General features: G+C 33.2%; 1 long non-coding RNA gene across 1 annotated transcript in view; it reads left to right on the top strand.

Annotated features, from left to right (window-relative positions):
* LOC119631626 overlaps positions 1-24,511 on the top strand; it is a 52,894-nt gene extending 28,383 nt beyond the window's left edge. The window contains exon 4 of the long non-coding RNA XR_005246701.1: positions 24,478-24,511. This is a non-coding gene — a long non-coding RNA (uncharacterized LOC119631626). The remainder of the gene's footprint in view (positions 1-24,477) is intronic.
* Positions 24,512-27,517: the final 3,006 nt, after the last annotated feature.

The following is a 27,517-nucleotide window of genomic DNA, read 5'->3' as shown; positions in this document are numbered from 1 at the left end:
AAAAAAAAAAAAAAAAAAAATATATATATATATATATATATATATATGTATATATATAGACTTTCATATAAGTTTTGCAGTTATTGCGGAACTAAAGGACTAATAATTTTGGTAACAGTATGCTAAAAATCCACGACTTTGCTTGAGGAACCATCCAAAATTGAAAAGAAATTAAAAAAAAAAAAAATTCTGAATGATTTTGATCGAATCTACTGATGCCCCAACGAGCCTGCATATGATAATTGATTACATAATAGGGCGACAATTCATTCACTCAATAAATAGATCGTTTATTGTATGTATTTTAAATCAGATTGCGTTTCAAGATTTGGTAACCACTTGTCTTTGATCAGGTTTTATTAAAGTATAACTGAAGAATGCAAACAAAAAACTTCAAATTCTGAACGAAAAACTAAATACGATATCCCGGAACGGGTTTGAGCCAATTTTCGACAATGATAAGACAAAATTTGAGATCACACACACACACACACACACATGCCCTTTTCTCTTATTTATTTGGAATATTACGTTTGCGTCAGTGAACCGATTAAAAATATTCGCATCGCGACCTGTTTTTCAGAAATTTTAAATTGTTATTCTGCACCGATTGCTGTCGTTCAAGTAGTTGTTTACAAAAATTTTCGGCAAAAATATTGTCGACGACTACAAATCAAAGTTAATTATTAAAATCGATACGCGTTCATATTTAGATATATCAATGATATCGCTCATATCCTTTGACGGAGAAGAGTTTTCACAAAGTCACACTTCTTATCTGTTACTCTACAATGCCAACACAATATTGATTGGTCCAATTATCGTCTGCCGTCTTTTCGTCCGTTTTTAACGAATACAAACGGCACAAGTACTAAGTTCGAATTCTATGAACTTTAGAATGTTGGCTTCTATAAGAAAGACATGCATTGTTATATCCTAGAGCTACGCTTGTGGTGCAAGGTTATATTAAGTTTGTTTGGATGAGTATAATATCCAGAAAAATTGGAGGAAAACTCACTCTTTATTACGCTGGGCAATCCAGTCGTTCTGCAATTACTTTCTAAATCGATCTAAGCTGGTCTGTACGTCTCGTTTGTTTGTGGCGTACCTAAGGTCAGTAATTTTTGAGATATTTTGATGAAATTTGCTACACTGACGTGCAGGACAATTGCTATTCACACTTGTTCGGATCAGACCGTTTTTTAGATAACTTCCCACATAACGCCTTCTTTTTATATTACACCTATGGTACCGGGTTTACGAAGTTTGCATGAACGTATGTAACATTTAGAACGGCTTTAAATAAGCCCTTTATCTTTTATTATACCGATTGATTTAGGATCGTTTTCTGGATCAATCGTAGTTTGTCTGTCCAATTATCTTTCGCTGCATATTTCTCTGCCCAAGTATCTATGTGTTCAACCAACAAATGCAATTTTTGAGGTATTCTGATGATATTTGGTATACTGACTTGCTTTGACCCAAGAATAAACGCTAATCGTTCGGATTGGTTCGCTTTTTCGATCACTTCCCATAACGTTTTATTTAGCAAAGTCGAAGCTCTAGATTGATATGAAAAATTTGGCTCGGCTGGGGAAAGTTTTCGGACCCCCTCTCATATCACTTTTCCTTCGACAAGCAAACTTTATATGGTAAAAATATATCATTTTCAATATTTTGTGGTGAAAATTGGCTCATTACAGTACATTGACATAAAAATCAACCTTATCGAGTTTGGACAACGTAGGTCTATTTTTTGGATACTACCGCATATAAGGATTCAAAGGAAATGCAAACCTTTACATGTCGAAAAGACCTAAGTGTTAATGTTTGTTGCTGAAATTTGGTCCATGCAAGTAGTTTGACACAGAAATTAAGTGGATCAAGATTGAACCGCATCAGTCTTTTTGTTGGAGCCCAAGCAAGATAATATTTATCAGGAATAGTAACTCCTCCAGTAAGAGATTTAACATTTAATCTTCGATGATGAAAATTGGTCCTTAGTCCTAATTTACGAAAAGAATTAACATTGGGGAATGTGGATTGCATAGATTTTTTTATAGACCCCAACATATACAATTATCATGATTATAATTATCATAATTATGTCGTCATCATAATTATCATATATAGTTATCATGAAAATCAAGCCCTTATATGGAGAGAAAATCAAACTTTTAGTTTTTCGCCTAATTTTGGGGCATGTCATGCGAAGTTTTGGTAGTGTTTCAGTAAGCGGGTTTTGCATGTAATTTCTGGTATAATATTATCAACAAGGGCGAAAAAAGCTTCTGCCCGCACAATTGATTTCGAAACAGACCAATTTTGTCTAACGTTGTGCAAAAAATTTCCAACCAAAAAAATTGTACCCGAAAATTAACCAACGTAATTGAAAAATATCATAAAGTGGCGCTTAATAAGTTCTTTACATTCTCATAGCTAATAGACATTTTGAGGAAGATGTTTTGATTTAATTGAAATGAATTCGTTGAAGGAACTGAATGTCATATCGTCGTCATTCCACAGAATGTTAGTTCAGATTGCGTTGCTTGCCGTGCACCTTACTGTTTGAATGCGATCGAATACATTATTATATATAAAAGATTTTTTGTTTTCATTTTGTTTATTTTCTTCTTTTTTTTTTTTTACAAATATTACTGAATACATTGAATACAATAGAACGCGTTAGACGAAGGGTATTTTTCAAATTTATTTTTAAAAATTCTTCTTCTGATTTTATGATTATTTTAATAATTTGCCTTTATCGACTTAAAGGTAGATAGGATTTTTTTTTTTTTTTTTTTGCAAATACAAAATTTGCAAAACGCACATACATTCTTAATAACAATATTGTGAAATTTGCATAAATCACAATTAATATAATGTCATTTCGGTTTTGATAAAAATATAAGAGCACACAAATATATTCGTGCATAAGCGCATAAAATAACTCACAACAATGGCAATGTATGCACATTTATATGAAAGTAAAGTCAGCAAAATATTTGCGAGTTGAGCAATATCTGCGTTAAATCTATAACTAAACAATACGATATGATATGCAAACGCACTAGTTGTACTCGTTGTTGTGATAGCAGTGGTATTAGCAGTAGTGGTAATAGTGGTAGTAGTGGTAGTAGTAATAGTAATAGTAGTAGTAGTAGTAGGAGTAGTAGTAGTAGTAGCGATGGTAGTAGTAGTAGTAGTAATAGTAGTGTAGTAGTGGTAGCAGTAGCAGTAGTAGTAGCAATAGTATTACTTGTAGTAATAACAACAAAAATATTATCATTATTGCACTAAACACAATCATCATAAATAACATAAATATCAGTGACACACATTAAAGTTGGCAACCAAATGATATTATGGCAAAATATTTACATCTACACAGATGCAAACATTCACTCATACGGGTAAATAGACGTATACAAATGTAAACACATTTACCATTTATAGTGTGCATGTGTGCATCTACTTGATGTAACATAGTAAAGGTGGCTTTTTTTTGTAGCCTATAAAATTTTGTAATTTGCTTTTGCGTTCATTATCTTTATCGTACTCTTTCTGTCTCTGTGTCTATGTCTCTTTCCTTTCTCCTTTTACTATTTTTTTTTTTGCTATTTGTTTTTGTTTTTTTCGTATGCCCGCTTGAAAGCAAACACGCAAATTTTAATTGCTTTTCTAAATTGGCTCGTATTTGCAACAAAATGCAATTGTTGCTGTATAGAGTGTATTGGGCCGCAATGTTGAGTTAAGCCGAAAATTTAGTGGCTCTGTTAGGTAGTGGTAATAGTAGTGGTAGCGGCAGTGCTACCGATAGTACGTCTGATGATGATTGTTTTGGTGCTGGTGCTCGTGCTGGTGATGGTGCTTAGCGATGGTAATGGTGATGGTGGACACAATACAATTTTCAAATTGGCAGCTCGATGACACTTATATTTACCAACAAAAGCACCACTTTTTTATTTGTTGCAAACACTTATTGGTATGTTCGGTTGTTTCTCTTCTAGCAATGAACCCAAAAATATTTCGCTTTAGATAAAATACTTTTACATGCAATGACATAAAAGCTGTTGAAGTGTAATTAAGTGCCAACAAAAATAAATTTTATGTGGTTGCATTTAGCTCTCCAAACCCTACGCTTTCTAACTATTGCTTTAGCCATAGTTATTACTTGGTTCGTATAACTGTTGAAAAAGGCATTATAGTTAAAGTTTCGGCCACTTTTTCGTATACGCAATCCAATTAAAGTAAATTGAATAAATAGCTTGGGCGAATTTTCGTATTTTTTTTTAATATTAATTTTTTTTAAATTATATTAAAAATTTCGACAGCTTGATATTACGTTTTTTTTGTGGGTCTGTTTTCAGTGAAGCTAGTTAGGTCAATGTAAATGCATTGAAATTTTTTAATAAGATTCTATGATAAATAAGATAAATAAATACCACAAACTTTAACAAGCTTTAGCATAGCCAAGCTAAAAATATGCAACACATATTAATTTTAATGTGTAACCAAAAGTATGCTACGATTATTAAATTTTAACATTACATCGTTTATATGTGATACATAATGACAGCGTTGACTTTTATAAATTTTAGTTTTTATAAACGATAGTTTTTGACAGTTATTTTAATAAAAATGCAATTTTTACAATTTCAAAAAAGTTGTATTAATTAAAGCCGAATGTATGTATGCAAAAATATACAAGTGAAAATATGGAAATCGCATCCAAACTTTGTAATCATCAATTATGCCGATTGCTACACATAGGAGCTTCGATTTAAGTCGATATGGGTCGTAGTAATAGTCAAACAGACGCTTTAAATATAAAGACTTTTTCTATCATTGAATCGCGTATATAGCATGCATCTCGATAATAAGTATCAAGTTAAGGAGTTAGGTTAACGAATTTATTAATTTTTTTTTCTTTTGACAGTTTAGCATTCATATTCAACAATTCGGGCTTCAGAACAATAGAAACTAGGCGGCATAAGTGGCATAGGGGATGTAGATGACCTAGGCAAGTCAGACGACTTAGGCGATCTCGGAGACCACTTGTGGCTCAGCCGATCCAAGCGATCTAGGTGACTTAACCGATTTGGGCAGTCTAGATCATCTAAGCGTGTTAGGCTTCTTAAAGGATATAGGCGACTTAAGGGATCTAGGCGATTCAGACGACCAGGAATTGTTTTTTGTTTTGTTAATTACACTAATAGTATGCCTTAAAATCCCATATCAAACATTACAGAAATTTTCGAAATTCCCTAGAGGTAAATATTAACATTGCGAAGGTTGGAAGTTATCAGGTGATTTTCTTCGCACTTAACCCGCTGGCGTAAGTTATCAGCGCTCTTTAGACGAGCTATTGTTGGCAACTATTTCAATTATCTACTAATGGGCAAAGATTGAATGAGAGATTTTTCGTTATTATTTTCTACCTTTTCTTCTACCTCTCACTATAGAAGAGAAGTTATTTTGAAATTAAACTCAATCGTTCCGCCTATAATATAATTGTATTAGTGTTATGAGGTTTTAAAAAGTAACTCGAGAAAAAAACAATTATTCATAAATAATTTTATGATCAATACGAACCATTAATTTAAATATTGCTCATGCGATGATGATGATAGAGATGATGACGACGAAAATGGCAATGATGGGAAATAAAAAAATCATTGCATCATACATAAAAAACTATGACGTATACTTTTGCCTCATTGCTAAGTATATATCTTGGTGAATGGTAATGAATGGATGTTGATGAAATATTGAAGTTATTTTTTTTTATTTTTAAGGATGTGTATGTATTGATATATACATGCATTTATTTTGAGATAGAAGTACAAATTTTATGACGTCAATCCTATGGCAGCAACTAACAACAGTAGTTATTAATATGAGTATGCATTTCTATAAAATACGTGCATATACACCTACATTTAAAAGTAAAAAAAAACTAAAAAAAGAAAACAAAATAAGAGAAAGAGAATTGAAAGCACAAAATGCATGCAATATAAACTTCAACGTAACACTAACCTTACAATTATAACCTTCTTGTCAGAAAGAGAGAAGGCTCTGTTACCCTCAAAACACAAACACAACATCACACAAAATTGTGTTTTTATTTATTTCTATATGGATTTATTTATTGTGTCTATGCATAGCGTCGTAGCGTATTTCTAACAAAGGCGTTTTTTTTTTTTTTTACACTTCCTTATGTTTATGTTTATGTAAGCTTGTACACTTAACAGTGCTCAATGTGTTTTGCGGTTTATGCCGGCATTCTATGGAAATATTTGAAAACAATCAAACGTATACGAATTTTAATTGTATTTTGATCTTGAAAGTAATAAACAAGTGTGGATCACATACTGAGAAATTGTGTAAATTGTGTGTGCTCTTCAAAAGATTTTTCACTTTCTACTGAGTTTTCGATTCGTCAGTAAAGTCAAGACGTTAATCTCCCCTAAACAACATTTGCCTAATCTTAAAAACTCGATAGTGCTTTGAATTAATATTTGAAATTATATTTATTTATATTATAAATTTATATATGAAATTATATATATAAATAGTCAATCCAGATTTTTTGTTGACCGCAAAGATCGGTCGTAATCTCAACATTTTTCAATTCAATCAATTTTTGCATTGACTACAAAAGTCAAGCATTAGCTTCACATTGACAAAATATACTGCTTGTTAGTTAAAAGGGTCAGACATAATACGGGACAGCGACTAATAAATTCAGAAATAATTTTTGAATGGAGGGATCATTTATTGGTGAGCTATCGGGTACAGATAACAAATGCATATAACTTCAACATTGATCAATGAATAGTTTATTGACTGAGAGATATCGGATATGATTTCAATATTGATCGGACGATTTTCTATTGTTTGCAGATTGCAGACTAACAGATATGAAATGTACAGAGATTTTGCTGCAGACTTAAACATATACTCAGTATACATATATGTACATATAATTACGTGGGCATATAGCGATATACATATATATAGGGATATACATATATATATGCAATTTATATGCCATGCATGCGTCCCATGCAATACGTACATATTTAGTATGTAATTTAACAGAAACAAAAAACACAAACAGAAGACCAAAAACAACAATAATAATAACACCAAAGGCTATGCATATATATATATATATACGTACACATCTACAGACATATCGTTATTATACTCATGATATAAAAGAGAGCAAACTAGGAGTAATTTCTTTTCTTGTTTTTTTTTTTTTGTTTTTTTTCTTCTTTGTTGCTGAATGCCTGTTTTTATATATTTTTTGTCGCTGTTATTTTTGCTGTTTTATGTACAAAAAGCAATTGTGTGGTGTTGTAAGGTTTCATGCATAAGAAGACGAACTAGAAGAAGAACAAAATTATGAAGCAAAATATTACAAACCATATATAAATTTCATAAATGACTATGAAATTTACGTTAAATAAGAAGAACCACAATCATATGAACAACAAGAACAACAACAAAAACAAGAACGACAATAACAAACTACAATACGAAATAAAGAAGTTATAAGTTAAGAATTGTTATGACGCTCGTTAACCATAGTGAAATATTTTTCTTAAGAATTTAAATGAAAACAAGGAAAGAAAATCGTAAATACTTTAAAGCGAATCTTAAACACCCACGACCTCGTTGGCAATTACATGAAAAATCTCAACTTTTCCGTTTTATAATAAATGTTGCGTTGCCGTTGAAACGATTGAAAACAATTTTGCATAAAGATTCTAAATATTTAGTAGAAATAATTTGTATAACATTTGGGTTTCGAAGCTATTTTTACTTCACGTTTTTACGGCAACAGCCATTCATTCATTTTTTGGAAGTCAGTTTATGAAATGATTTCCGGGGAATTTCAGTTTTTCATCTCAATTGTCTTTACTTTTTTGTTCTTAAGGTTTGGCATTGCATTTGCAGGGGATTACAGGGGTCAAAATCGCGGCCAGATACCTTGATTTCCAGTCTCAGTTTGTTTAAGTTAATATACATTTGAAGTCTTAGTTTTTACCTTAGGCAGAAGGTGTTGAACTGGATCTGCATCTTATTTACTGGCATTCTCGCTCTGCAATGGATTAAAAAATTGGGAACAAGAAGAAGTAGTCTGTAGACTGTAAAGGATATCGCGGTCGTAAATTGGATGGCTGAAGAAGTGAAGAGTTTTTTTCGAATTGAAAAATTCTTATATACCGTCACTCTTGTAACTGTCTATAGTCGGCTTTAATGGAAAACTTAATATATTTTAGATTTTATATATTATTATTTGCAGATTTTTATATATTATTATTTAGTGATTCATGTGTAGCGAACCATGTAAACATATTATTTCGCCTCTATTTCTGGTGTAAGGTTGTTCTTGTTGTTTTTTTGCTATTTTTATTGTTTTACGGCTTCAATTTCTTTAGAAAAACTGTTTTTATTAATGAGAGTTTTTTTCCTCTCCAAAGAATTTCCTGAGACAAAAATTAGGGTTTGTTAAGGTTTTTAAAAATAATTATGCACAGAAAACATAGGCTTAAAGAGAAAACTTAAAACGCAAAAAAAAAAAAAAAAACCAAAAAAATAAATGGATTGGAACACTTTTTCGACCACTTCCCTTATAACGACTTATTTTGTATACTTAATGAAAATAAAATGGCTTGGGACTATCATCTATGGTACAAAATTATTTCTCCTATCCTTTCGGCAAATAGAAATTTGATATAGAGAGGACAACAATAAAGTCCCGCGAGACTATCCACTCAAGGAATCCATTTTTCAATTATCATTTTAAAAATGGAAACGTTCCACGAGCAGATAATATACCAATGATTGAAACTGATTTTATTCAGAAGGAGTTATACGCGCTGATAATAACAGGAAGGATAATGCATTCCAAGTTAATGTTGCTTAGCTTTCTTCTTCTTTTCGATCTGTATCAAATTGAGAGGCCACCTTATCATGATTGTTGGTGTTCCCTTCACCCCGCAAGCTCCGCACTGCAATCAGCTGACTCTTTTAAAATTGACGCCGCCATGAACGTTCAAAAATATTATTAAAGATTCATTTAGTGTACATCATGATCACATTATGTCCCCAAAAAATAGTGTACCCTTGGTGGAGAAACCAACTTATTCAAAGATCCCGAAAGTTATGTCCTATTTACTATTGCATACTATGACGCGAAGCTTAAGGACACTACATTTAGACACTACAGCAGCGCGGCATTGACCGAAACAGTTTCTATCTTAGACAATCGTCAATACTGCTTAGTTTAAACATTTTATAGATATACATGCGAATTTTCACATTCTCTATCTATTTAGGTCCATCTGTTTGTATCTCTCTTATGCGTACTTGGTGCGTTAGTCATCCGTTGATAAAATTTATTTTGATCTCAAGAGTTTACATAAAACGTTAGTTTATAATCTCTGATCAATTTTAACAAATAAGAAAATTAAATTCGATCGGGATTGAAGTTTTTATACCCATCACCGTTATCCTAAAAGCGAAAAGGAGCAGAAGAACAAGATTTTCGTGCTCTATAGTATGGAGTGGGTACAGCTGATTTCTTCTGTTTTCAAAATGAAAATTTTTGTCGTATCGACATGTGGTTGCTATGGGCGTGTTCTTTGAAAAGTTTAGCTCAATTCTAAATTCTTTTGAAAATTTGTAGGCGATATCTGCATTTTCGCTAACGGGAGAATCCTCATCACAAATATTACAAAGTTGCGCAAACAGGCGGACATGTTTAAGTTCATTCCAAATTTGAAACTGGCCAAGAGTTTGTACACTTTATAGACTTTTTGAAGCTTATTTCTGCGCGTTATAAAGGTATTGAAAAAATAATTTAACATTCATACATTATAATATTGGGTAGGCGTGGTCAATTTTTAGCATTTTTTTTAGAAGTAGCGTTTCCCATAGAATATATGATCAAATTTTTGTACATTTATTTGCTGTAGTTTATGAGTGATGAGAAAAAAGATCATTTTTTCATTTCTTTTGAAAAATAGAGGTGTTCTCAGTTCATGTGGTATCGTGGGCGTATCCTTCAACGGATTTAGCCCATTTTCAATACTAACCTGCGTGCAAAAATTTCCAATGTTTTTGCAGATTTTTGGCAATCAGGAGAATGTTTACAGCAGACGGGCAGACGGACATGCTGAAATCGATGTAGAATTTGATGTTGATCAAAGATATATATACTTTGTGAAGTCTCTGATGCGTTCTTCTGGGCGTTGCGAAGGTTTCGGCAAAATGAATATGCCTCTCCCCCTTCGCTTAGTGGTGTAAAAGTGGCGGTGGTATGTTCGAAGTCGAAACAGACAAAAATGGGGAGTGTACTATTATTAGCGTATGTCTTTTTGAAATGTTTTGTTGTTATTGTTTAAGTTCAAATCAAAATTTTTTGCCAAGAAACGTACATTTTCCTTTAAGTTCCGGCATAAACTTATATTCATTTCGTATTATTTTTATAAACCATATTTATACATTTGTAAACATATGAACAAATAGAAGAATAAAATACAAACAAACGATACCTAAATAACACTAATAATATCAACAAAAGTAAAGGAAGTGGGCAAAGTGTATATTAATATAGAGCAAAAGTGATAGCTTAAGCTGACGCGAAAATAGGTGAGCGCTTCTGTTGATATATGCGCTTAAACGCATTTGAACTATGTGAACGTGTTTCTGTGTATGTGTGTGTGCTCTTTTTTCTTTGCTTTTGGAGGTGGGAAAGAATCGAAAGTCGCCAACTTTGGCAACGACGACATTTTAACCCGCTAAAAACCACTTTCACTCCTATCTCTACCTTATGATACGACCGGTAAATATACCTTTACAGGGAGAGTTTCCGCTTAGACATTATCTAAGAGCCTACGTTGACGCTTCCCTTTTCTGTGTCTTTCATTATGCTTCTGGCGACCACTCCAACCACTTCAATCTTTTCTGATCTGCAATCCCTCTCATTCTCTTTTGGTTGTTCGGTGTCTTCGAGGCACTTGCAAAATTTACAAAACGGGTCCTGCTCCATCTTAAACCTACGTAGTTTGGGAAACAACCACGACCACTTATTAACTGTATTAGATGAAAGTCAACATCACCGTAGACTCTATGAAACCACGGTCGCAGATCTGGACTGAGCCGGTGCGTTGAACTACCTTTGTTCGAACTGCTCCAGCGTTCTTGTCATTCTTCTAACAAGTGGTGTTTGGCTTTGTTGTTTAGCTTTATAAATGCCTTCTTTAACCCGCAGGTCGATTAGTATTGTAGCAGCGATCACCGATGTTGCATCTTCCGACGCCGTAAGATAGGCGGCGCAAACCGACAGCGCACAGCCGACATGATGCCTCGATGCCTCATGTGTATGCCTCTTCCCCAATGGAAGGACCATATAATTTCACGACGTTTACCCTTTCTGCCACCAAGAGCGTAGTCTTATCTTGACCTTTTCATGTCAGGTACTAGATAGTGGATGCGCCAGCAACTTTTTTATCTCCGCTGTTTTCTCCGCATTGTATATATTATTGTGACAGTTCCTAGCATCGCCAACTTCAGTTGTAATCTTCTCCAGCTTCTCCTTGAGGTTACTAGCGTCGCTTCGGTCTTGTCTTCTGCAAGCTTAAAATCAACTGACTGAAACCAAATCGTATTATTTGCTAAAGCAGTAATTTCCCCTAAAATCTTAGCTACGATGTTATTGCTAAATCATCAACAAAACCCACGATGGAAGCTCCCTCTGGGAGAGATTATTCCAAGAATATCGTCGCGCATCACAATTCATAAAGTTTGCGTTACTGCTGCGTACCATGGGTGAAACAATTATCTCGAAGAAAATTGAGCCGCTGGTCGGCCTAGGGATAAAAGCCATGGACCAATCTATCAAACAGATATAATTGACGCCATTTTAAAAACAACAGGAAAATCAGTTACGGGGAAGTTGCCTATATATAACGCCGATATCATGCAACACTACCTCGCAGCTGCTGAACGCCAACTAAATCAGAATAGAATTGGCTCGACGCCGTATCAGGGCAATAGAGATACATCATTCGTGCGGAGAAAGGCTTGGCAAATATGAACCTCTTTATGTCAAGCGCAACTTGCAACAAACTACCTCAAGATCAAAAATATATCTGCAAGTAGATGTAGGAAATAATAAGGAAGTCGAAAGGTTCATATCGTACGTAGATATCACTACTATCGCCTAGAATCGGGAAAAACAGATGAAACAACCAAAAATGTTGTTGCGACAGAAGTGGCGAGGATAACAATTCACAATTGGTGCTTCCCCGCAAAAAAAGCTAGATATAAGAGGCATTAGAGTTGGGAAAATGATGACATCTACTATCGTAATGTCTTTTTTCCAAAGACGAACACAGCCGTAATCATGGATATAACCACATAACGTTGGAAAGTAGGTGCACGCGCTGGGTGGTGGTAGAAAGCGATATATTAAGTGATCATCAATATATTTATTTCGATATAGACCATGACGCAGTAAAAGGTACATATAACAACTCGAATAAGTTAATCGTAAGCAAATTGAACCAAGTGGCGGGCGCAGCAGATCTGTCGGAGATCTGAATACTGGTGGAATACGTTAAAACGATTTCGGATAAAGCATTATCAACTGGAACGGTTCAGGCGAGGCGAAACTTATACGCAATATAGCCTATGTTTAAATGCAGCGTATGCTGCATCGATTTGGGCAGAGAGAGTGTTACAAGACAAAAATTTTCTGCGAACGCTGAAACCGATTCAAAGGCTACGCATGTTGAGAATGATATCGGCCTACCGCACCGTTTCAACGACAGCATTGGCACTCTTGGGTCGAATGTTATCCATTTAGCTACTATTGAAGGAGCAGTTATGTACTCATAACGGCAAAAAGCAAATTGCGGCGATGTGCCAAGGCGTAACACTCCTATCCGGGAAAGCATGTTGAAGAAATGGCAATAACAAAGGGAAACTGACTCGAAAGCAAGCTGGACCCACACCATCATCCTAAACGTAGAACATTGCGTGGGAAGAAAACATGGAGAAGTTATATTTTCCTTGACCCAATATTTTGCTGGTCATCGAATTTCTCCAGTCATTTGTTCTGCTTCAATTTACGAGCAGATAACCTACGCGACGCATACCAGGGCGGAAACGAAGATGGGTAGCACACTGCTCTGTTTGCTTCCGTCTGGCTTGGGCGTATTTGAAAAGTATGCTTTTCACATCTTTGGAAATAGAAATTATGGCAAGTAACTCGCCAATGGTCGTATAAAGGATCAAGAGTTCAAAAATGAAAATGGGAACAAAACAAAAAAAGAAAGCATACAAACATACATACGTAGATAAATGCGTATATGATGTTCGTCTTTTTCATTTTTCGGCTTATAGTGCCAATGATTTTGATATAGTTCTTGTTATCAAGTCTGCTAGGTTGCATTTTACTATGAATTCAAATACTTACGATGACAAATTTAAACGGTTATGGTAAATCAGGTATAGTACTGTTACCGCTACCACTAATATCATCATTAACGGTACCGGACCAACAAAGCAATGATTCCAAGAGTAACGATATTCACGGATCGACATATGTATTAAAATTATTATTATTACGAAGAAAGTTGATAATAATATATCTGTTTATAAAACACAAATATTCTGAAGACATGTAAACTTACAGATGTTTTATTATGGGTGAAGCGCACAAGTAATAGCTTAACTAAAAACAGGACTAAGAGGAAAAATGGCTAATCATTTTCTCTGTTAAAAATCATCTTATTATCGCTATGCATACCTTGAACGGATCAAATGACAATTGACTGGGTAGAGATCAAATGGCTTTACCGTTCGCTCCTTTAAAATTAATTTCATCAGTCAATAGTGTTTATAAGATGTCAAAGCTCCTAAAAGTAGGCTGCATTGTTTCAGCCATGAAAAGTAGGTACTAAAAATTTGTTTTTCAAGTCGTCGTGCCATTCGGAAACTAAGGTTTATAAGTGATTCGTACGAGACTTAAGTTTTATCGACAGCTTGCTAATGAAATAGTTCAAATTTGGGCGGGCAACGATTATTGTCTGTTTGCAAATTTGAAAAGGATATTTCAAATGAAAAGATTTGAGATAATTGCGAGCATTTTGATATATCGTTTTATAAAACAAGACATTCGAAATATTGGAGAAATATTGAACGGATTGCATTACGCTTGAACGCGATTACATAGACGAATAAAAACTAATTTAAAGAAAAGGTCTCGTTACATCGGAACCTTTACAATCTACCTTCGTATGGACAATATATATAGTTATTTATTTAATTAAAATATATTGTTATTGGCCCGCCCGCTTTAGATTGTGTAAAATCGTCACTCATATATGTTTTGTCATAATATAATAAACCCGTTATGGTTCCATAAAACACAAAATCGATTATCATTTAAATTGAAGTTTGAAATTTATGCTCTATAGAAAATGATATGCTATTAAGTAAATATCGAAGCCTAGTATTGTTTTATTTAACTTATTATTATTAATACATGCTTGAAGTTAGATATGCATAAAATGCATTTTTTCTTCTTCATATTTTGCTTTTTTCCTAATGCTTCGACTTGTATTATAGTTAAGCATATCTTGATTATTATAAACAATGAACTAATTGTTTACATTGTTACCGTTATTGTTATTGTTGTACGTATTAAAATCGGTCCTTAGAAGAAGGATGATTTACTCATTTTAAGTATTGAGAGATGAAGATAAAACACACGCACATAAGAAGTATACAATGTGTGCTAACAAAACGGAAGATGACACGTTTTGTGGCGTATGAATTGAAAAGGAGAACGAAGAAGAGAGGAAAAAGATGAAAAACAAAAACCAAAAAAAACAAAAAAAAAATAAAAGCATTAAAAAAGCAAAAAAAAAGGAAAAAAAAAAAAAGCAATATACTTATAAAGTATATGTGTGCACTTGTGTGCAGAAAATATTGCTGATGAAATTTATGTAATCAAGAAGGAAAACAACGAGACTATCGTAAAGAGAGATGAGAGCACGGCAAGGAAAGCATTTTGAAGTTCTGCATGCCTCTACGTATATGTGTAGATGTGTATGCGTGTTTGTATGTATGTATATAAACATGTATATGTATACACACACACACACACACACACACATACATAGACACGCGCACCTACTTATTCGTATATATATACAAATGTATTATGTATATGTATGTGCGCGCGCATACATGTATGCATGTGTGTTTGTGTTGTGTGTGTGCTGTGTGTACCGTTTTATATGCTAAAGAAATTATCTTAATTAAACCATGAATACAATAGCTTGAATATATAAATAATGCCTATGTTGCCCTTTATACATATTTATATATGTACGTATGTACGACATGTACTCTACGTTGCAAAATGATAATAATAAAACAAAAGCTCTATAAACGCGCGTGATAAAGTTGTACATAAAATGTTAACCTGCAAATAATGAATGACAAGCGTTGAAGGATGATTCAATAATTACATGATCGTCGATGAACAGTGCACTACATATATACTACACTATGTATTTACAATCTATGATAATAATAAAAACCAGTGGCAACAGCAACAACGATAACTACAATACAAGTAATAAGATATTACAAGTATGGACGCAGCATATTCGCTTTATAACTTTTGCGTCGCAGTATATTAATTCATTATATGTATGTATATATGTTTGTATGCTAACATTGTACGCATTGCATAAGAAAGCACTTATACATAAGCTGAAAACATTTTCTACTAATCTTATTTTTCTTTCACTCCATTTTTCAGTTCACTAATATTTTAAATAAAATTCAAATGCTTGCGCGTACATACATATATATATATAATTCCTATGAATTGAATTCCATTTCATATCTTTCTATCTTAAGGTGATATTTGTTTCATTTCATCTATCTAGTATCGATAATTTAATTGTTTCGCAAAATTTTAATTAACATTACAGCATGCATTCTTATGCGAAAATTTGTAATTGCCCACTACCACCAATGACGCGTATATACATATATTCCACATTTCGTCATTTTAAAAATGTTGATTCTCTTTTGAAGAAACTTAAGAGGCACAATTATTAATATACCTATGTTTGGGCAAGCAGGTACTTGGAGGAAAATGATATTTTAAACGATTCTTTGTAAATCTTTTTTGTAATCGAGAACATAGCCCTTCCAATAGGCAAATGCAAATGCAAATCGTGCAAAAGCGGCATCATAAAGTGAACGAAAACGCTAAAAAGGATGAAACATGTTATATAGGGGAGTCAGAGCAAGAGAGATCGCGCAAAATCATCGCGTGCAATCATCATACGAAACTAGCACACAAATCTAACAAACAAAACCAGCACACATAATTATCATACAAAGTCAGCACACAAAATTATCATACAAATCTTTCACACACAAACTAATCACACAAAGTCGTCATACCAATTAATTATACAAAATCATCATGCGAAACCATTAAACAAAATCGTCACATAAAAATCATAATACATCATCATCATCATTATCAACTTAATTTATTAACTTAATTAGTTATTATAATAACTTGGTTATGTAAATAGCATAACATTCAATATTGCCGTGGTATGACAAACAGATGCAGAATGACATATAGATAGATTTACGATGATTATTGACGAGCCTATGCGATTTGTAAATAATATCGTTGTCAAAATTTCATGACATTTCGACAATTATTCCGGAGAAATTTGCGCAAAGAAATACATAATGAAGACCATATCGGGAGAAATTCGACTTGAGCGTACACTTATGAAACGATCCTCTTCGTCAATAAAGTATCAATTCGGGCTAATAACCGAGTGGGCGAATGTTCTACTCGTCTCCAACCTCCAAATAATGCAAACATTTTCTACGTAAGCTAAACACAATTGAAAAGATCTACAGATTAGGATAGCATTGTATGATGTTGTGATGGATGAAGCAATTAGAATTTTTAAAACTGTCACGAAGTAAAATATGATGCTGGAGTGACAGCAACAGGGTAAATAAGATGTTAAGACGAGATGGACGTCTAAGTTAATTCAAAAGATGCTTGAATGTCTAACCATAGCAATCTCGCGTGTTACCTTTGCCGACTCAATTTTCAAAAGTAACGAAGCGAACGAAGCTAAGCTTTTACAATCACTGACTATTAATATAATAAGTTCGCATAATCTAATAAGCAGTTGGCGTGGGGATAAGATAAAGCCGAAATGGGATGCTCGCAATTCTCAAGTAAGAATTGAAAGTGTAAGAATATAGACAGCGACCATTAATGATTCGTAGGCAATCATCCCAATAAAAGACGGAAGCAGCCATTCATAAATTTCGTAATGCCATAAGTTAACGCTGCCGCTATGATCATTAAAAAATGAAAGAAATTTATATCCAAACATGTGTAAACATACACGCCTCCGCATATGAATATCTATGCAAATACATATGCGCTATAGATAAAGAAAATTTATTTACTCGGTAAATATTAAATGCATAATAATAGCAGGAACTGCTTCAATAAAAATTTAAAAATATTTAAACTCTGCTATTAAATAATACATCAGTCAATAAGTGCCGGAAGAATATAGCAAAGTTAATAATTATAAAATTTGAGCTTACTCGTATATACAGTCTCATCAAGGAGCGATTCGATGGAAGGATATGTCAAGACGTTCAAAACATTGATCAATTTTCATAATGATGTTATTATCATTGGCTACTAATACTTTATGCTTAAGAGCAACGTTTTGGAGATTTACAAATAAATAATAATCACTGGGCGCCAGTTCTTGTCAAACTGGGAACTTTCAAGTTTCAGTTTCAAGATGTCTTCGTTTAACTGTGAGCAAACACGACACGCCATTATAGTAAGAACTTGCTCATGCCCACATTTTCATACAAAATAATGAACACAACGTGCTTTTAGCATCCTTAGAATGACAAATGTTTCTTGCGATTCCACTTTTCGCTTTCTATTTATCATTATTGTTATACTCTTCACTTGGTTCACAGCATTATTATCGGTATTTGTAAGATCTCGTTTAAAATATCATCAAACCGGCAACAAATTAATGTTTTTTTTTTTTTTTTGATGTAGACGAATTGCTATAACAGTTTCTTCCGTTCAATGCTAACTTTTGACGGTATTTTTACTTACAATCAACATACGAAATAAGACTATTTTCCATTGTTTTGAAGATAAGAGAGAGAGAGAGAGAGAGAGTGAGAGAGTGTCACGAATATCATTACTTATATAACTTATATAAATGAATGATCGGAATGATATGAAACATTTATATGCGGTATTTGAGGATGCTATGAGTTTTTTTTTTTTTTTTTTTTTTTTTTTTTCTTGGTGTTAGTAACGACATCTATATGTCAATCCTGGGAATTGTTGATCGATGTATTATGTATTTATGCTTGTGTTTATCACTAGGCATACATATGCGAGTGGCATTCATGCATTTGCATACATCGTAAAATTTACAAGATTTTCACTTAAGTGAATCTGCATGCATTGCAATCTTTACAAAATTTATAAACCGTTAATGTTTTAATGGTTTTAAATATGAAAATGTGTGAAAAACGTATTTCAGTGGGAGTGGAGATGTATGCACTTATGAAAAGAAAGTAAAGTTTTCCTGAACACTAAAAAGTCAAACATCCGTTCTATGCTTCTATGCTTGTAACTGTCCTGTAGTGTGGTATGCATTAGAAGGTTTGCTTAAATTCATGTTTTTTTTTTTTTTTTGTTTTTTTTCCATTTTTTTCTTATTTGCAACTTATCTGTCAACTTTCTTAGGCTTTAGTCGACTTTTAGATAATATTAAGCTTAAGCATTCAGATTTCACAAACGCCTTTATAAAATTTTTCTATAATTGAATATAATTAATGTTCAAGTTTAACACTTTCATTCAATCCATCTTTATTCTTTTTTTTTTTTTTTGTTTTTGTTCTATTATATTTTCTTTCTATGGGTTTTGTAATTGTGGTAAAATGCTTGGCATTAAGAATTGCTTGCTTTCTGATTTTAATAAAAAATCGGTTGGTTATGATTTTCATTTTGTTACATAATCATTTTCATCTATATATTTATATATATATATATTTAGGGATGTAAATGCATACATATACACTTAAACAGTGAAATGTGCTAACAGCATTAATGAGTGCCGTTATTTCATACACAACTCTTCTCTTAGTCTTGCATTTTCTCTCTTTCATTGCGAAAAGTTTTGCTTTTACATAATTTTCAGCATTCATCCATAAATTATTTTTTCCAACGGCTCCTTTTCATTCCTTTGTATGTACGCTTAAGTGTGTGTTCAGCTTAGTTTAGCTTGGTTTCTTTCTTTTCTTTTCGTTTTTTTTTTTTTTTTGTGTTTTTTTCTTTTTTTTTCGTTTTTTTGCAACGCTAATGTAAATTCATTAAGGTGACGTTATGTTATATTCTTTATCAAAACTATGAAAATGTATTTTATTTTAAAGTTTTTTTGTTTCTGTATTTTGGAATTTATGACTTAATAAAAAAAATAAAAAAAAAACAAAAAAAAAAAAACGAAAAGAAAGAAACCCCTTAAAATGAATTCCTCTTTAAAAGCACTAATATGGAAGGCACACAAACCTAAGTGCGTTAAAAGATATCCTAAAAATAAGAACTACAAAATATTGCATCCAGTATATAATTGAATGAGGAGAACTTCTTAGCACAGAGAACAATATATATTACATATATAGTTTATGAGTTTAAATTTAAAAACTTTATGATAAGTTCATTTGTTAAATAATATATTCATTTAATAATAATAAATTTATATAACATATATATATATATATATAAGTTACATTTTCCTTACTTCAATATTGCCTGAATTAAAACCGTAGGCTAAAGTCGTTTTAAGATTCTCTAATGTACTGTCCATAAATTGTGTGTGCAAGTTAATGTTAACTTGGCAAAAAAAAAAAAAAATAAAAAAATAAAAAAATAAAAAAATAAAAAAATAAAAAAACAAAAAAATAGAACAAGTAAAGATAAACTTTTTACTTTATAGCTCTTTACATATTTACGTATTATACATATTTTGTCTCGTAATTAATATTTTCATCACAGATTTTGTTCGTTCTCCTTGAGACCAAAATTCATTACGGAAAAGTTTAGATGCAATTTACATAAAAGCATTTCACCCCTAGACACACAATAAAATTATTTCAAAAAAAAATCCGATGCTTATTATTTTCCCATTTTTTTTCTTTTCTTATACCCTCCACCACATATTACATAAGGTTATGTTCAGTTAGTATGACTGTAAGGCAATACCCAGATGTATTTTAGATAGATCCCAATATTATCTAGCTTGCTTTGTCCGTCTGACCAGCAGTCTGTCTTGTTTGTAATTTTTGGGATCTTTTTTGATGAAATTTGTCCCAAGGTGGAATGTCACTGAAAAAGTTTTGTATTCCGATCGCTTTATCAAGCAAAGGGGTGCAGGCTATTTAATGACGGGGCCATATCTCACTATAGTTCTTTTACTTGTCTTATTCATATCGTTCTCCTTAAGCTACTTTCCTCAATATAAAATTAAATAACATATTAAATGTTAGTTATCCCTTCTCTCCCTTGATGGTATGTGAAGAAAATATTGATATAAAATTATATCTATTCGGTCGATTATTAAATGTTCAGTGATGTCGAAGAGAGGATGTAATTAGTGCTCGTAGTGCATCGTAGTGAATGAATAGCATGAATTTTTGCTTGATTTTTACAATTCGACTAACAGACTTCCATCAGATTCGTATAAGCAGAAAGTTAATTTTTGAGTAGAATACTTTTCGCAAAACTAACATAAAATCTTTATATACATATCTACCACTTATACTAAGTAATATATAAAACAAGTTTATGCTGTAAGCATATTGTATTCATAAAAGACAAAGTGTTAAGGTAATGACGTAACAACAAAAAGAAAAGTTTCTACAAAATACATTAAAGCGTTTAACGTTATGTGTGTTTTTTGCAAAACTCGTTAACATAAAAATATATTTAGGATATTCTTTATTAATTACCGACTAATTTCTAAAGCAAAAGGAATTAATTTTTTTAAAACATCTAGTATAGGTAAAGACCGCGAGTGCTTATGCAATAATTTCTTATCAATATCTGCAGAAGCCTGCAGTGGGGCGTAAACTAAATCCAGCTTCGTTTAGATAAACAAAAATTTATTGTTGCTTGCTCGTTACTCGCAAATTATAAAAGTGAAAAGGCTGCTAATATCCTCGTCTACTTTGCGAAACACTCGACTCTTTACGTGCGAGACTGCCCACATGAAGTTACCCGTAATTAAAATTGATTTTTTTTTTTTTTTTTTCATTTTCTTGAAGTTTTATGCCAGGCAAACATGGCAGAGTGTTTAAAACGATTTTGTTCATTCTTCAAATGAAGATATATTATCTGCCTAAAAATGGGTTAATTCTAAAATGAATATGGCAGACATCGTGTCTTGGTATTTTAATTTTTTCTTAATAATACCAAGCGTATGGGTGTCAAATAAAAGAACTTGCAGAGTAGAATGAGAAAAGCGTAGTGGCGGGTATGCGAGATTCGGCCCTTGCCGAGTACAACTTTCTTTATTGTTTTGTATACGCATTAGAGAACGATGGGATATATCGATGTTCTTGTCTGTCCTTGCATTAGTCATTTAGAATTTGCGTAATGAAGCTATGATTGGGCCCATGCCCATGAACTCTTAGCTTAGGTCTATACATCAAGCTTGTAATTGCCTGCTATTTACTATTAAAAATTCACATTGAAGGGAATCAAACTTTTTTTACTTATTTCACTTATTTAACTTTCTTAGGATATTTTCGTTAACAGCTTATCCCTATTTTAAAATTCATCAGAAATGGATTCAAAATTTTTAATATGTAGAGTATATTAAAACACGCCAGATGGGTAGACATATATACCTAAGTCGACACGGGATATCTACTAGGCGTAGACGTTTAGATGTTGTATTAACATGTGTATGTTCTCTTTTACTTTATGACGACCAAAGAACAAAGCATATAGTCCTTTCCTTGTCTTTAAAGCAATGCACACAAACATTCACACATGTATATATGATAAGTGGACAGATAAAGTCTCTGTATTGAAACTGGCGCTTTAAGAAACCTACCTGTCGCGTTCATTTCGCGTATAAGTTTCACTTGTCGTTTAGTGCACCTGAGCGTAACGTTTTTTAAGTGCAAAGAAGTGGATATCATTTACGACATTGCATATTATGCTATATTTACGTTGACGAGAGTATAGCTGAAGCTATGGAAACGATTGAGTTGGTTCGGAGTGAAAATGCACCAAGTTATGAAACAGTTAAAAAGTGATTTGCAAGACTTCCCGCAAAAATTGTAGTCTTGAAGACGACGGACAGTCGTATAAGCGTATTTAGGAAAAGAATCCAGGAGGTGACCTTTAAGCCATGCTACGAGTTTTTTCTAACTTCGGGATAATTTTCCAGACGTGCCTCCTTCTCGTTGGCATTGGTTCAGATCGATGAAATAATATTTCGTTGATTAACGGTTTTGCGAAATTGAAGATATGCGGAATGGCTTTGCCCATCGTCTCAAAGCTTCTACCGCCTGGCCATCCAAAAGTTAGCCATATTTTGGTCATTAAACTTTGTCGCGGGCATTTTTTTTTCAACTAAATATGACTGTTATCTAAAAATGGAGGGAATTTAATTATACACCTAATGTATTTGTTACGAATTCCCTTCTCTCGGAAATCGTTCGTATCGCTAGATCGGGGATATTCTACAAGACTCACAAATAGTTTATTTAGATACAGTTTTACATTTATATTACTATTGCCTAAGTTCATGGCTTCATTTTTAATCCGTTAACATGCTTTTCTGCTAATGGTGCTCCTCGCCGCAATTTGCATGACGCGCCGCGAATGTGTACTTGGGTTTTCCGTCTCGAGGGAATTTATTATTTGCGAAAATCAATTAGTTGGAATGAACTGGATTTAGGATTCCCGTAACAGTACGCTTTGAACAGTTGCACTTTCAAATATTAGACGGGTAGAAATGCTATGCACCTATTAATCGCGGGTTAATCTCCGACTGGGGACCTCGCCGTTAATTGTCCTTTTTTATTCATCCGCATATTTCTTAAATTCACGATTAAGTTTTCGAAAGTTTTCTGCTTTTTTTTTTTTTTTTGCCTTAAGTCCTTGCTTCAAATATTTATTGCCGAATAGAATATGTTTTTAGGGTCTTTTTGTAATAATTTTTTAGTTTATGTGGTGATCGAAAAAGACTTTTTGCTTTCTCTAGAACTTTGTTATAGATATTATTGATTTATGATATTTTCATTGAATTGGCCGCGCCTGTCCAACACATTACCTTGCTCTCATTTGACTAATAACACGAATAATCTTAGAATTTGCGACTTATTGGAGTAAAGATTTATTGGCTTAAGATGAAAAGTTGAATATCGCATGATTTTTTGGCCACAACTCATATAGACATTTTTAAAGATTGTACAGTTATTGAACGTTTTACTCAATAAATTGATCGTATTATGAGGTGTATAGTTGCCGCATAGATAAGTATATAAAAGTTGTGACTACCAGATTTGTACTCGAGGATGCATCGTATGGACAAGGTGAACCATTCATCGGTGCAAACATCAAGTGAGATAGAATGTACTGTGGTCGCAGTTACAGTGAACGCTCAGTCGGCAAAGACATAATACTTGTCTTTTGGGCAAACCATCAATGAGCTACGCCCATTTCTTATTCCTTATTCCGTTCTCTTTTCTCACTTCTTTCCGACACTCAACGTGTCGCACTTATATGGCGCATCTCTTGAATGATTGGTTGTAATAAAAAAAAAAGGAAATTTGTCAATATTCTGTTGGAACCGTATATCGCCCAAGTTAAAATTATCAACCGAGCGGTTAACTCGGTAATGTCATTCTCATTTCTAATAATTACATTTTCAGCCCAGCAATAACTTGCAAAAGTTAATTTCCGTACAGGCTCGTGTGTAAGCTTTTGTCGCTTAGGAAGCGTAGTTGTATTCTCTTTCTTGCTGAAAGGGGCAACATGCGTTATTTACGACACAGTTGATCCAAACATACTGTTCATATCAAATGTATGATAGGTAGCTCGAATTCAAACAATTTCTATATGCTGTGTAAACTGCGTAGTTTTCCATAATGATTTGTTATTAAACGATAATGAAAGGAAATCTCAATTTTGGCGTAAATCTGAACCTGCGTAACGTTTTTTACTTGTCCTTCTCCTTCTCCTTCTCCCATATAAAATGAAGAAATATAAAAAAGAAAATACTCATTGTAAAATGTCTAAAGAGTGTATTTTATTCATATTTTCAGTTGAAAACAACCAGAAAGCAGTGCCGACATAGAGGTAAATATTTATTTGCTTTCCTTAAGATATTATTTGACTGAGAAAAAGGAGTAGGATTGCTCCTATTCATCCTTTCTCTCGAAACCTTACATTTTTCTAAAAACAATATTTATTTCCTTTAAGAAGGAAATAATATGAACTGCATATAAATGTCCAGTCATTTAGCAAATCCAGATCAATATTCCGGAATCTCCACCATAAAGTTTTACTCAACGATTGCGAATAGAAAAGTTTGCATGATGGCGGGTCAAATTGAAACAAGCCGTCGTCAGATAGGTCAATATGAGGGGAATGCAGCAAGTACAGTGTTATGCCGCAACTCAGTGTATTTAACTTTAAATAATACGCAAAGCCATTGCATGGTATCACGATCAAGATTATTAGTGATATGTCATTAATTGCTTTGTAAACCATGCTTCGGCGGTAAGTATATCAATGCTAAGGACATGTTCGGAATTACAGCTATTTGATAAAGAAATGCAAACTATGCAAATCTATTATCGCGAATGATTCTAACGATAACTTGGAATTTTGCGCTCACTGCAAACAAACTTTTCATTTCATAGTTATTTAATCAAGTCAAGCGAGCTGTTTGGCTTTGGCGCATTAATGCGGGTAATTTCGGGAGTAACACCAAGCTGCTGTCTAAAGGAGAGTTGTTTTGAAAACATTACTAGTTCATGTAAGGGCTAAGCTAATACAGTTTAAGTTAAAATTTCAAACACACTATGTTCTTCTATGTTTATCTGGAAGGCATTAATTGGGCAAGCACTGCGCAAATTTGTTAACATGAAAGCCATTGATGGTCGTTACCTAAGGCAACAATTTCATTTAAAAGGGCTCCACTCAGACAATATCAAACCCGAGATAGACTCTAAACCGAAGGTCTCTGCTTCTTCGTTACAAACAATGAAATATTTAATGGCGGACCTTAAATTAGGTTGTGCGCGTTTCCAAAATGAATATCGCAGTATTCGACCAAATGATCCATCACTTGTGATGAAAATCCAACAAATACTACTAGAGAAGTGGCAATAAATGAGAATTTTTGACTCGATTCATAGGCCGAGGATGAAATGTGAAGCCGAACGAACAAGCAATGGATTGAAAGGGGAAAATCGGCTCCAAAGAAGATGAAGGTAATTCCGACGGCTGACAGGCTTATGGTATTTATTTTTGAGAGTACGCATGGAAAATAGCTCAACAATGGTTATTAAGGGAACTTATTGCTTGCTGCTGTGTGTTTTTGTTTCCCTATCATGAGGGCTAACAACAGAGAACTACAGCTTGAACTGAATCCTGTTTGCTGGCCTAAATATTCTCGGATTATTCGTTGGCTCGCAGCTAAATCTGTTTGGCACCAAAGTGAGATCCGCCGTCTATGTCCATTACGAAGACTTCTCCAGACTATAGTATGAAGAGCATATCAAAGCGTTTGAATATCGCTGGGAAAGTGTGTCCAACTAAGGCTAGACTATATTGAGAAATGACGATTTTGTTTTTCTAAACATTTTTGTTGTTTCCTACGTCAGACCAGGAAGGGTTGCGATTACCGTTACAATTATGCCATTTCATATGAATCCCGTGAAATGAATGCAAACTTAATAGCTTACGATCTTTTTAAAGTAAGTGAGAATTTGTCAATAAGCATTGCTTTCAATTATATAATACATTAAGAACGAACAAACAACGCTGGGAGGGGTTTGAATACGTGTACGAATAAAAGAAATAAAGAGCATTGATCGCAGGTGTAGAGAAACTGGTGAAGTTCCTTATATAGTCAGTGCAAATGTAAATCATGCAATCATTAAGCAAAAGTTTAATCACATTTTCGAACGGAGGGAGTATTGAAAACTATTGAAGAAGAACTTCGTAATAGTGCTAAATAAAAAAAAACAAAAAAAAACGGGGATGAGATCCTTACCAAGACGGAATTGTTACAACATAGCCCAGGTTTCTCAACATATTTGCTGAAAGAATAGTATTCGGTCATAACTGTCGTCATTAAGTGTAAGTGCTAATGGAGTTCCATCCATCGTTCACGAAGACATGTGATTTCCGTTAAGAGTTTTTCATTTCACATGATATCAGATTTAAGATTTAACTTTGTAGATGAGTTCATAATATGTCTTGCAGGTTCCTAGCGTGCGACAGATTAGTGTGAGTTGGTTGTGACGTGGTCGTGTAGTGTAAGTTGCGAGTGTTGACATTGTCACTTTTAAAATTGTCACCGCATTACCTTAGCCGTTTAGGGACTTTGGTGATGACTTTGTCTTGACTATATTTGTATTAGTGCGTGCAGCAATTAATTGTAGCCAAGATATTCAGAGTCTCTCTCTCTCTCTCTCTCTCTCTCACTCTCTCTCTCACTCTCTCACTTCCCTAGAAAAATACAAATAATTTGTAATTGCGATACCATAGTGCGTAGACTTTGTTGCATTTACTTTCTGATTCTTGCACTATAAGCATAAAACAGGCAAGATAGTAATTGTTTTAAGAGATTCCTTCGAAAAAGTAATATTAAAATGAAATTGAAATTATGCATATATATACAATAAACTGAATTTTCTTTATTTGTTGTTTTTTTTTTAATTTTCTAAAAAGCTTTATATACTTAATGTATGTAACATAATAATATTTGTGTTTTTGTGTTATGTGTTTTCATTTCAATGCATGTGAGTACCAATGTACCATGAGTTTATTTATTTATTGTAAGCTAAGTACACTTTTAGGCGAGATAGAAAGTGACAAAATTCGCATAGACTGTAAGGGGAAAATGCTTTCTTCTACTAAGCCTAATATAAAAAAGATGCAGTAAGAGTTTTATGTGCGACGACCATTTTTTAGGAAGCGCCTTCTCTCCTTTTGCTTTTCTTTCTAAATTCACTTCTTCGCAAGACATTTAATTAGTCATTGTAACATTTTTAGGAAGTATTTAAAAATAATAATTGCGTAATATCCTTATTCTATCGGGCTTTGAATTTGATTTCACGTTCTCAGTAACTA

This window comes from Glossina fuscipes, unplaced genomic scaffold (assembly GCF_014805625.2).
Source record: "Glossina fuscipes isolate IAEA_lab_2018 unplaced genomic scaffold, Yale_Gfus_2 1, whole genome shotgun sequence".
Taxonomy (NCBI): Eukaryota; Metazoa; Arthropoda; class Insecta; order Diptera; family Glossinidae; genus Glossina; species Glossina fuscipes.
The sequence above is the reverse complement of the archived record's forward strand: the minus strand, read 5'-3'. Positions and strand labels throughout refer to the sequence as shown.